This window comes from Typopeltis vanoorti, chromosome 16, assembly GCF_054136105.1.
Source record: "Typopeltis vanoorti isolate ZY-2024b chromosome 16, IOZ_Tvanoo_1.0, whole genome shotgun sequence".
NCBI classification, from domain to species: Eukaryota; Metazoa; Arthropoda; class Arachnida; order Uropygi; family Thelyphonidae; genus Typopeltis; species Typopeltis vanoorti.
The window spans coordinates 94146558-94160514 of NC_143564.1; the positions used below are offsets into that span (position 1 = coordinate 94146558).

The following is a 13957-nucleotide window of genomic DNA, read 5'->3' on the forward strand; positions in this document are numbered from 1 at the left end:
CAATTCAGGATTGAAACTAACTGTCTGCAGTTAATTTTGTAGATGTTGACTTTTTCTGCGTTTAACTATATGTTATTATTATTATTTCGGGTAACTACTCACGATCGTATTTAATTACTGACTTTAAAACCTTCAAATGTCACAGCTCGAAATAAAGAAGATTGAAAAAGTACAAACACAATCACTGTGGATTCATTGTCGCCGTAGGTTGCTATGCTAAAACTGTCGTTTAGAAGCAACTGGAATGCATTGTTTTGCTTTTGCAATAATTGAAGCCAAGTTCGGTTACAAGAATAGTCGACTATTCCATCATCATTTCCTTACCTGTTATGACTGATTTGCTCGTTATAGGAATGTTCCATTTCTGGACGAAACATTCAAGTGGATAATAACACAGCATATGTTCGTCAAGATTACAAGTAAATTGTGTTTTCCACAGTAATAGGCGATGTAAACGATAACCTTTAGACAACTCCTGTTGCCAAATCTCGTACGCATTTTCTACTTGAAGCCATATACCTCGTTAATGTTCTAATTTTAAATTTATTTTTAATTAATTTTTTAATTAAATGCTTTAAAGGAATTATTCTAATATTTTATTAATTGCTTCTTCTTAATAAGTCATCTGGAAGGTAGAATCCAGTGATAAATTCTGAATAACTAGTAACCTGAGTCCACTAGACTCAACACACGACGACCAGTGTGATGAGAGATTGAATGACGCTGATAATGCCAACATGTGTTTGATATCATCCGATCTCCCCTTTTGTGTTAGACTCATGGGTCTGTTACGACTAAATTAACTGGTAGTGCTAACTGCAGTATCTGTTACGTGTTGAAATTGTGCGTGTTCTTCGGGCTCGTAACTACACTTACAGTACCCTGCCTTTCAGGGGGGAAAATTAAGTGAAAAAAAAATCTCTTAAAAACAGATTTCAAAAATAAGTGTTCGTTCTGTTCTTTTTGAATTATAGTATTATAGCATGGATGATATTAGTAAAATGAAACCCTCGAAGTACTTTTAGAAAGAATGCTTCAGACTGTTGGTGAAACTAATGAAAAATCCCAAAATTAAATAATTAATATTTACCATGTATAATAAAGAATAAATCACACCTTTTGATACTATGAAAATTTCTAGTGGAATTTGTAGACCATCTCTATCCTAAATATATATAAAAAGCCAATAGGCTTCAGTTTAATTTTAATTATTTTATTTTATTTAATTACTTAATTTAAATAATGTTACATGAAGCCTATTGGCTCTTTATATATATTTAAGTAACTTAATGGGTGCACCTTTTTTGACAACTCGTATAGCAGAGTATATAAGTTCTTTTCGCTATACCCTCAGTATTAATTTGTCTACCTACTCACTGATGAGACCTCAATAAATGTCGAAATCAGTCCGGATAGTGACCTTCCACCATAATGTATAACATCATACATCTCCTAGGAGATGTGTTTTACATTATGGGAAATACTAAGAATAGCGATCAGATCTTTACCCACCTTTGCTACCAGTTGCCCTAGTTTGTAGTACGTACTCCGTGCTTTACCTTACGCTAGAATCCGCCGATAGTTTTATAGTTTACTCTACTATATTCGGCATGAAACTCTTTGAGTCCGATCTTTGAGTTTCTTATTCGGTTTTGAAACAATGTGGGATTTAATATCGCCTTAATTTAAATAATATCTCTATCCCATCCCTTAAAAGTAATAGGTTTGATTATTGAGAATTATAGTCGATGTTTGCTGCATTATTTAGGGAGTCGAAGCAACTAAATCTATGAGGTCATTGTATTATACCTATGATCTGCGTGGAAATTTGTATGTTTGACCCCGCATGAGACGGTTTAACTCATCTTGAAACGAAAAGGTCAGTCGTGGAGGTAACAAAGACACCACAGCCTGTAAGATAATGTGTTTGCCTTGAAGCAAACCTGTTATCTGATAATTTTGTCATTTTTGCTGAAAAACTTTAGTAAAAAATGCTAATTAAAATATATTTTAATGATTGTAACTGATGAACTGTTAGAAAGTACAAACGAAAGTCGTGAGAGCTGCCTTTTCTGTGGCAGTGGCAGCATCATTCACTGATAATTTGTAAATTTTCCACGGAAAAATATTTAATTTTCTTTGAATGTATAGCCTCACATTAGATTGCTAATAATGAAATCTCCAGTTATGTTGTGCTTCAGAAATACCAGTTCAAATTAGAAATATTCATTTTAAACGAATTATTCGATTTTATCGCGCATTTGCAGAAATGCTTTGAATGTAGCGGTGATGAAAGACTGACTACCTATCGATTTCCAAAGTGTTAGGATTTTATTGCTGTTGTTTATTATAAGGTATGAAATTATTGGTGGTGGATTACAAGCTTTTCACAGTTTATTTCCTCACGAAGATATATAAACAATATCCATTTAAGATTTACTAAATATTTTCACATTATACTTGATGTTCATTCCTATTAGCAATTACTTAATATTATTAATGAATCTCTCCGGTATAAAATGCAATTGGTATAATAACAAGAGAATTCAAATCGATATTTATAATCATTGCACATTACTAATAAGTCACAATCATATTGGTTTGAGTTGAATATCGAGTAATAAATCGTTAGATTCAATATCGGTGGTGTGTGTGGCTGTTATAATGAAATTCCTAAACCGGTGTTATTTAAGTAGAAATGCGATGGAAGTTTCCACGTTATTTTACTGGCAAAAGTTTTGTATAATCTCAGCTTCTTATTATTTTCTGAGCATGCAACCCACTTTCCGAGTAAGAAAATTGTTGTAAAAGTCGGTGGAATTCTTAGATGAAGTCATAATAAAATTTATACCTCAGACTGGTGTACGCTTCTTCTCAAGGGTATTATAGCTCGCGATATCCCTTGGAGCCAACAACTGTAGAATATGTTATGCTGCCGAGCACACTTATCCGAATTATGTTTGTATCCACTAGTAAAATAAATATCACATCTGGACTTAGTGTGGGATCAGTGAGTGGAAAGAGCCACATGATTTAAAAGCTAGGTAACCATGGAAACGTGTGCTTCGATCTACTCACTCACAAGTTGCTCTTGGGGATGACGGATGGAGTTATAAATTCTAAACATGGTTGTTGTCAAAGTGTTAAATAAAGTCATCTTCCATGCTGGCTGCCTACTGGAAGTGATTTATCACCCCTGTACAAAGGGGGCTTCTGTCATTCTCCTACTTCGGTGGGCCACTAACTGAAAACTTGTCACGAAATCTGACTGATGATCTAAGACCGGAAGTTGTTGAATACCTAAATAAACAATCATCTTAACAGTAAAGATTTTGAAAACTTTGCAAAACGTACTGTTAAGAAAGCTTAGCACGTTCTTTTTTCGAACACCATAAACATACTTCCGATATGATACCGTTATAGTGTCATTATACGATGTATTTTGTGTGGATAAGCACAGTTTTATTCTTGTAAAAGCGGAAAACTAAATTATAAAGTCGATTAATTCTCACTCTTAGTTCGCTTAAGCAGTCATTATTGTTACTGTTATTAATAACCTTGTGACAGGTGAAAGACATCAAACAGTACATTAAAATACATAAAGACTCTATTCAAATGCATATAAGCACTTGCAGAAATTCAAATATGCAGTGGTTATTGCTCATTCAGAAAATGTGAAAATACAAACAGAGGACTTAATTTATTTCGCTGCAATACCTACTGCAAAGAACACACCGGAAAGACTATGTTATAGTTGTAACCCAAATATTGCAACAATCCTAAGAACATTTCTACAAAGTATTCCACGTTGCTCACCCTAGTTCTTGGCTCTGCATATTATACGCTGTCTTCTGTTTGACATGTTTTTATTTTGTAAGATTACAACATTTCTCATAGAAATATAGAACGTTATAAATCCATTGTTATTTTATTATTATCAAACTAAGTAGGTTAAGTCGAAGTAACTTAACTGGAATTAAAGTTCAAATAATTTAACAGTACCAAATCGAGGCCTGTTTAGTTTCTTTCTTGCATTTTTCAATTCGTGTATTAATAACTTTAATATGAATTCAGTAAAGTTTTAAGAGTCTATGCTTATTACAAATAACCTTAAATAGATCACATTATAGACATGGAAGATTCTAACATTCTAAAGGTCCACTGAGTTAGCAGAATATTATAAACATGTAATTCCATGCACCGTATAGCAGTTATATGATATCTTTCAACTTTGTTAATAGGAGCAGCATGCGTATGACACAATCTATTGTGATCACGTTTTAATGTAGTTTGTCATACCGTGAACATCTCCCCATTAGAACTATTAGTGGAATTCCTGTTTACTATTTAACGGAATGTCATCGACTCTCTAGAATGTTTAGCTTATATTATCCACCATAGCCGAAAGCAGATCAATTCAAAGGAAAGTTTGTTCACTGAAATTAAAATTAGAATAAACACATTAATTTATATTCGTATATCAACATAATGCTTGTATATGTTGCTCTCTTTTCGAGTGAGTCATGATATTTTGTAAATATTTACCCATAACACCCATGCAGATGTTTTATGTGACTTCTCACACCACAAAAGATTCTAAACCTATAGTATATTAGTACCATGAGTGATCTAAGACTTCTTTATTGGAGAGAATCAACCGTGAGATGCGGTGATTAATACCCTTGGAGGGTAATAGATGGCAGTGCTGTAGCCAATGAAGTTCTAACTGAGGCTCGGACATTGCTGTTACCCTCCTTCCATGAATTGAGCTTTAAACAGCTCAATAACACTTTATCCCTACACTGTCCTCTACAGATAACGGGGAAGATGAAAAGCATTCTTACTTCGCCCCTTTAAGTCAGTCCTTATAAGGACTTCTTTATTGTATACTTTATTTGTATACATTGTGTAGAAACAAGTTCCATCACCTCTGGCCATCTGAACATCTCAATTTTGTGATATGGATTCATCTTTTTCTATTGCGTACAACAGGCTCTCTGATGAAAAATGCTACTCCACTACTGTATGGGACCAGTAAACCCGCTTTCGGTGACCATGCTTTATATTACTTATACATGTTTTCTTAATCCGCTGGAGACATTTGAATCTACGAATTTTCTCTCGAGTATTTTCTCCCGATTGCGTAAGACATATTAGAATTTTACTTTATTACCAATATCTAGTCATTCAATTCACTGAATGCATTAACACTATCATTAGGATTACTAGGATACATAGATGTGGACTACGAATGTAATTTAAGAAATCCGATCATTTTGGATAAGTTGTACTTTGATTGCAAAAAAAAAAGAGAATATTCTACAAGGCTTTGTGTTATCCAGTTCTTGTAAGAAGTAAAAAAAAAAACTCCCGAAGTTTTTAGCACTTCGCGACCTTCAAAGTTACTGTCACTCTTCTTGGTGATAACCAAAGAAGGGATTTCTTCGGTATTTGTCTAAAGAAAAACTTCATCACAAGAGCTGAGAGAATGCTGCATCACCTGTATTTTCTTTTACTCTTCATTTTACCCGAATGAGGCATCTCATTGTGCCGGGCCAAATAACCCGAGGCTACTCTAGATACGCGGTAGTTCTTTGGTTCCTCACTAGGTGATTAATGATCGTACTAGGCAGCGGTTCCTAGCAACGAGAGGCTTAATCAAAAACTCCGTGTTCTAACTTAATGTTGTCTGCAATAAATCAGTATGGGGTAGGGAATTATAGGTAGAGTAGAATACAGTTTCAGGATAATGGGAGTGTTGAGGAGCTCGTGTTTGTCTTGCGCATAGAGTTAACAACGTGTTGTACACAGCTGCTGTGGGAGCTTTCAAAAGAAATGCTGTCAACGAAGTGGGGATTAGACACACTAGTGATTAATGCATTACGCTACAATAACCTTACTATGATTGCTATAATTGACAAATTATTAATGCTGTCTTTTGAAATTCCAGTACGCATGCACTAGGTTTTAAGGTATTTAACCTGTAATGTTAAATACTTTGCAAATACTTTAATCTTGCAGTAAGCAGTGCTTTTTTTCTGACAGTACGCAGTACCGGCACCTTTTTTCTTAAGTTTTTAAAAATTTGCGATTTATTGACAGCAAAATGCATTATAAATATTCCCGTAGATGGTACTGTGTTCAGGAATTGAATTTTCAGTTTTAATTGCTCATAAGTTAGTACCCTGCTTTCCTGTTTGATAAGTTGGTACGCAACCGGAAATAGGAAGTTGTGTTCATTTCCGATTGCTTCCAATATCAGTTTATCAGTTCTATATTCACTCTGCAACAGGCAGGTGTTCACTTGAGTTTTGAATTAATCTAAGTTAAATCAGTGCAATCATTGTTCAAAATGAGTAAAATAAGTAGTTACTTTATGCCAATGAGTAAACAAAAGGAAGGCTGAAGAAGCATAAATTGTTGAATCTACTTGTGATCCTATAAAACAGAAAACTAGCACCGAAAATACACTAGGTGAAGAGGATCACGAAACCAAGACCGAAGATCCACGTGGTCAAACGGAAGCAGATTCTGATAATGATTGGCCCGAATGTTGGAGTCTTTTGCAGAAAAATTATTTCTGCGAGAGTAACGAGTGGATGTATGTCAAGAATAAAATGTTGGGCTGTAAAGTGGATGTATGAAGTCTTGCCGTCGATAAACACATGGAAACGAAAATTTCAATGGAGTGAGCAAATGGTAAAGTCAGTGATTTTGGAGAATCTTGCAAACAACAGTTAATATCATTAAGAAAAAATGTTATGAGGAGAGTGCAGCGCACAAAGCGTGTCAAAAAATAAAATCTGAAGCAAAATAATGAAACATTAGAGAAAGTTTTCCTCAATACTTTGTCTCATAATAAAGGCGTAACAGGAAAAGTGTTTCGAAACGCTTACAAAGTTGCAAGGAGAAATCAATCATTTAACATAAAAACTTTGAAGACGAAATAAATTTACAGGAACTTAATGGCCTAGACATGGGATATATTCTTCATTCTGCAAATGCTTGCATTAAGATTGTGAGCGATATCGCAAATGAAATGTGAAAAACATTAATAGACAATATAGTGAACTCCAAGAACAAAATATCGTTACTTATTAATAAATCGACAACTGTGAGTAACACAACAACATTGATTGTTAAATTAAGGGGATAAAAATCCCTTATTATTTTACAGCCAGTATGCGAAACTCTAAGATCGAAAACTACAATCTAAGAGTTTCATGCCGAGGAACTATCGGCGAATCCAAGCGTAAGTGACCAGGTGGATCACTTACGCTTGTTTTCGATCTTAGAGTTTCGCATACTGGCTGTAAAATAATAAGGGATTTTTATCCCCTTAATTTAATTAACTTCTCCAGAAAAAAATATATATAGCCGTTTGGCTTTTCATCTTAGTTATAACATTGATTGTTATTGTTCGTGTGGTTCTTCCTGAATCTTCGGTTCCTCTGAGTCTTTTCCTAGATTTGATCGCATTATCAGATGTGACTGCTAGAGGAATTCTAAACTTTATTTAGTCATCTTGAATGTTTAGGATTATCTGAAGATTACTTAAAGGCGTATTTATTGTCTGTAACTTGTGATGGTGCAGCCGTGTTGTTTGGTGTGCGTAATGGTGTAAGGAGGCTAATGCAAGAGAAGTTTCCTAGTGTTATTCTGGCATTGCCGTGAATTGTCTGTTAGTGACACAGCGAACAATGTGCCAGGAATAAAGTGAATCGCTTTGAGAGTTTCATGAATAAACTTTATGTGACTTATTGTGCTTCACCTAAGAATGCTAGGGAACTACAGGAATGTGCAACGACTCTATTTTTCGCCAATTTTAAGAAGTTGAAGTAGAACTTAACTTCTTAAAATTGGCAGAATTTTAAGTACTTGCTGGGTTGCATCTGGTTTCCACTGATTCTGCAGTATGGCAAGACTTTGAAGCTCTTGTCCATCACTTTCTGTAGGCAGAAGAAGCAAAAGAGATCGCTTTCTTTATGAGGACCTTTTAATAAAAATAACGTCATGCGAGTTTGTTTTTGATTTGGGTGATGTGTGATGCTCTCCGAGAACTTAGTGAACTAAGTCTAGATTTATAAGAGGGAAATCTTGACTTGTACAAAGCAGACAGGAAGATAAAGAATGCAGTTCAACTTTTTGAAGAAATAATTGAAAATCCTGCTCCGTACTATAGTATTTCTCTTCAAAGTCAGAAGAACATGAAATTCAAAAGGGATTGAACTCCCAAAAATGAAAGACACAGTCGTGCAATAAGTTTACCTGCTTTCTATAAAATTCTAAACGAAGTTGTTAGAAAGCTTCTGCTTGAAGGAGATGATGCTGATTTGCCTGAATGTGCTTAGATTTTAGATTCCAAGTATTGGCCAGAAAATCCTGGGAAGCATCTGACATTTGGTGAAGTTGAAATTAAAAAGTTAGCACACAAATTTCGCTTAAATGAAAGAGAAGCAGTTCGTGGTTTCCGTGAATATCTTCAAGAAAATAAACCTCCTGGACATACTCCTTCCTTTAAAGTACACTTTGGGCATAAATGCAATATCTTACAGTGAATGTGAAAGAGGTTACTCTAAGATGAATCTTACAGTAACTTCATCTAGGTCATCTCTGCTTGTGCAGACAACTTCTGCACTGATGTTCATCAGAATAGTAGGACCATCTCTCACTCAATTCAACCCTAGCAAATATAGGACTCATGGCTGTTCCGAGGTCGTCATTCTGCAGTTGATACCGAAAGCAAGAAGCGATCTGAGACGATGACGGTATATCGGAGGACATGTTAAAAGTGTGGACGTTTGCTGTAATAACATCTTCATGGCACCTTTTTTCCCAGAAAAAAACGCACTGGCAGTGAGTGATATATTTCTGTCATATTCGTTTCATCCAAAATAATAAAACCATTCTCGTTTCATTTAGTTGATTGTTCATTACTGAAAAGATTCACTTTGTTAGGATACGATTCTATGTAGAATAGGTGATGTCAAATATATGTTAACCAAGATTTTTAATATTCGAATAGTGTTGAAATAAGCTTGTTGATGTTTTGTTCTTTGTATAAATTTCTTTACAAAGAACAAGTTCAAGTTATCGACTGTAAGTTCAAATTTGCGTCTGGCAGAATTCAAAGAAAAAATATTTCCAGCTTTGGAAAGTTATTAAGACTTTCCATAGAAAAAAGGCAGCTTATTTTCACTTCCCGATGTGATACGCCATCACGGTTAACTGAATTTGAGTGCTACAGGTTTCAGCAACCTCTCATGGGTAAGTTTCACATTAACAAAACAAGAAGAAAAAAACTGAAACACAAATATAGAAAAATCGGTTGGTCTCAAGTAAAAAATGTGAAGTTTGAACGTTGATTTTTTTAGTATAGTAAAAAACGAGGACGGAACTCAATATACTAATCTTTCTTAGATGAACTTATAAAAACGGATAATTCATTCGTCACTGGCCTGAAAAGTAACCCTGATGTTCTCAGCTACTTATAAAGAACAGAAATTAGCCAAACATGCAAAAGCTTGACGCTGTTTATATCTTTCGAATTTCCTTAGGGAAATTAACTGTCTGTGTTGAGATATCCTTCCAGTTATTAGTACTACATGAAAGTTAATCCGAGAAAGTTGATTTTATTTATTTAGTTTATATTTATACGACGGTCGTTAGTTCCAAGACGACTGATATGACTTATTAAACTATCATCATCATGCTTTTCAAGGATTTAGGCCTAGAGTGGCCTGTTAGCCTTAGACGGCATCGTTAGAGAACGTCCTGGTTTTCTTTTTTCCTAATGGTTTGTTTGTAATTTAAAACTTGTTTTGGTAATCCACTTATTAAACTAAATTATTACTGATATACTGGTCGTAGACTATGTGATTTCTCTGGTAAATTTGTCTACCTTGCTGGATGAGAAAAAAAAATTCCGAGAGTAAAAATATCCATCTAAGGTAACTCATCTTCACATGAAATAAAAAAAAATGCTTGCAGAGGTTTCTCTGATACTATGTACGTAGCGAATCCTTTCCTACTGAGCTATGAATGTTCACTAATATAATGGGGAAAAGAAACAACAACAAAAGAAAACCCTAAGCGTTTCGACTAAAGACTGAATCCTTTCTAACTTGTTCATAGAGAAAGCACTTGACAAGCAGTAATGGAATTTATGGATTAGAAAAGTAATTGGTGATATAAAAACTGGTCACGTACGTCCTCTCTCTCTCTCTCTCTTTGTGTGTGTGTGTGTGGTGTTCTCTCCCTCTACCACATTCGTATTATAATGGAACGATTATTACGTCCCATTCATTTCCTTGATTTTCTCTTTGGTTATCCATCTCTGGGTCACTTATTCTGAACGTCTTATTGCCTCCTTTCGTTTTCTTTCTGAGAGCACATTTATTCTAAAATTCCTCGTTTCAGCTAAATGGACGGGACGGAAATAAAGATTAATGTTTGGCTCCTGTTCTTAAATACATAACTGCCGTTCCTATGACAACAGGCCGATACGATCATAATCTTATTACCTCTCCGGTTAGGAGATTAATATATTTATCTTGCCGTTGATCGTTGGACTACATCTCAAAGTTCGCCATACGACGGATGATTGACCGCTGTCGTTGCTTCCATCCCAACTCTTATTATGTGTTCCTGCTCTGCAATATCAGATTGTGGATGGAACAAATTGAGGGTGTTTTCTTCAACTTTTCTCATGGATGACTAATGGATTTGTTTAGCCTCGTTTACAAAATGTTCAGTGATGATGACGTTTTTGTCTGACGATTTTGCTCCTGACATATTAAGAGTGATATTATAATTTATGATCCTACGGGCTTTAGGCTAACATTACGTGTCTCCTTAAAACGGTAATTATTGGTAAGATAAGTCATCCTGTCATCCCCTACCGAATCTTTAGCCCTTACAGTTTACTATCTAAATATATTAGGAACTAAATGTGGGGTCACCTGCGAGGAGTGCCAGTTGATGACACAAATCTGATGACGCATTAATTATCTATAAATGCCTTCAGAGGAGAATAATGCAGAAAAGGTAAAAGCACAGTTCTGATTTAGCGCAGTGAAATTATATATTTGCAATTTAGTGTATTCGGATATAAAAAGGATTAAACACTTCCTTTAACATTAAAAGATTCATTGCTTATGTTACTTTCCATTGTTATGGATTCAGCTTATGTCCATTTCCATAGTTATGGATTAATGGCTTATGTTACTTTCCACTGTTATGAATCATGGCTTATTTATGTTACTTTCAATTGTTGCAGATTCACTGCTTATATTACCTTCCATTGTTATGGATTATGTTTCTTTCTATTTTTAAAGATTCATGGCTTATGTTCGTTTCCATTGTTATGGATTCATGGCTTATGTTCCTTTACATTGTTACAACTTCATGGCTAATGTTCCTTTCCATTATTGTGGATTCAGCTTATGTTACTTTCCATTATTTGGATTAATGGCTTATGTTACTTTCCATTGTTATGGATCAATGGCTTATGTTACTTTCCATTGTTATGAATCATGACTTATTTATGTTCCTTTCCATTGTTACAACTTCATGGCTTATGTTCCTTTCCTTTGCTATGGATTCAGCTTATGATACTTTCCATTGTTATGGATTAATGGCTTATGTTACTTTCCATTGTTATGGATTAATGGCTTATGTTACTTTCCATTGTTATGGATTCAACTTATGTTCCTTTACATTGTTAAAACTTCATGGCTAATGTTCCTTTCCATTGTTATGGATCAATGGCTTATGTTACTTTCCCTTGTTATGGATCAATGGCTTATGTTACTTTCCATTGTTATGGATCAATGGCTTATGTTACTTTCCATTGTTATGGATCAATGGCTTATGTTACTTTCCATTGTTATGGATCAATGGCTTATGTTACTTTCCATTGTTATGAATCATGACTTATTTATGTTACTTTCCATTGTTATGAATCATGACTTATTTATGTTCCTTTCCATTGTTACAACTTCATGGCTTATGTTCCTTTCCTTTGCTATGGATTCAGCTTATGTTACTTTCTATTGTTATGAATCATGGCTTACTTATGTTACTTCCCATTGTTATGGATTAATGGCTTATGTTACTTTCCATTGTTATGAATCATGGCTTATTTATGTTACTTTCCATTGTTATGAATCATGGCTTACTTATGTTACTTTCCATTGTTATGAATCATGGCTTACTTATGTTACTTTCCATTGTTATGAATCATGGCTTACTTATGTTACTTTCCATTGTTATGAATCATGGCTTACTTATGTTACTTCCCATTGTTATGAATCATGGCTTACTTATGTTTCTTTCCATTGTTACAAATTCATTGCTTATGTTCCTTTCCATTGTTATAGATTCAGCTTATGTTACTTTCCATTGTTATGAATTAATGGCTTTGTTACTTTACATTTTTATGGATTCAGCTTATGTCACTTTCCATTGTTATCGATTAATGGCTTATGTTCCTTTCCATTGTTATGAATCATGGCTTATTTATGTTCCTTTCCATTGTTATGGATTCAGCTTAGTTCCTTTCCATTGTTATGGATTCAGCTTAGTTCCTTTCCATTGTTACAACTTCATGGCTTGTTCCTTTCCATTGTTACAACTTCATGGCTTGTTCCTTTCCATTGTTATGGATTCTGCTTATGTTACTTTCCATTGTTATGGATTAACGGCTTATGTTACTTTCCATTGTTATTGATTAATGGCTTATGTTACTTTCCATTGTTATGAATCATGGCTTACTTATGTGACTTCCCATTGTTATGAATCATGGCTTACTTATGTTACTTTCCATTGTTATGAATCATGGCTTACTTATGTTCCTTTCCATTGTTACAAATTCATTGCTTATGTTCCTTTCCATTGTTATAGATCCAGCTTATGTTACTTTCCATTGTTATGAATCATGGCTTACTTATGTTACTTCCCATTGTTATGAATCATGGCTTATATATGTTACTTTCCATTGTTATGAATCATGGCTTACTTATGTTACTTTCCATTGTTATGAATTATGGCTTACTTATGTTACTTCCCATTGTTATGAATCATGGCTTACTTATGTTCCTTTCCATTGTTATGAATCATGGCTTACTTATGTTCCTTTCCATTGTTACAAATTCATTGCTTATGTTCCTTTCCATTGTTATAAATTCAGCTTATGTTACTTTCCATTGTTATGAATTAATGGCTTTGTTACTTTAAATTTTTATGGATTCAGCTTATGTTACTTTCCATTGTTATCGATTAATGGCTTATGTTCCTTTCCATTGTTATGAATCATGGATTATTTATGTTCCTTTCCATTGTTATGGATTCAGCTTATGTTCCTTTCCATTGTTACAACTTCATGGCTTATGTTCCTTTCCATTGTTACAACTTCATGGCTTATGTTCCTTTCCATTGTTACAACTTCATGGCTTATGTTCCTTTCCATTGTTACAACTTCATGGCTTATGTTCCTTTCCATTGTTATGGATTCAGCTTAAGTTACTTTCCATTGCTATGAATCATGGCTTATTTATGTTCCTTTCCATTGTTACAGATTCACGGCTTGTGTTAATTTTTCCATGATGATGGACTAATAGCTTTCGTTCCTTTTGATTATTATAAATTAATGTCTGATGTCCCTTTCCATTTTGAATCCATGGCTTATTTTTCTTTTCGTAGTTTTTGATTCATAGTTTTCTTCTTTTGTACCGAATAATATGCTTTCGAAAACAAAGATAAATATTACTGAACATAAATGCCATAATGCATGAATTTAAAGTATTTCTTCTTATGACATTAAGGGAACAACAGGAAATGTCTGATATGAGTGTAAATTAAATTATGTTTCTTTTAATCGTGTACGGTTCGAATAATGTCAGAGACTGTTATGTAATAATCGTATATTTAATTGAAGTAATAATCGTATATTTAATTG

General features: G+C 34.1%; 1 protein-coding gene across 2 annotated transcripts in view; it reads left to right on the forward strand.

Annotated features, from left to right (window-relative positions):
* The window catches only part of LOC150098186 (lachesin-like), a 426324-nt gene that overhangs the window by 333587 nt on the left and 78780 nt on the right, over positions 1-13957 (forward strand). The window lies entirely within an intron of this gene.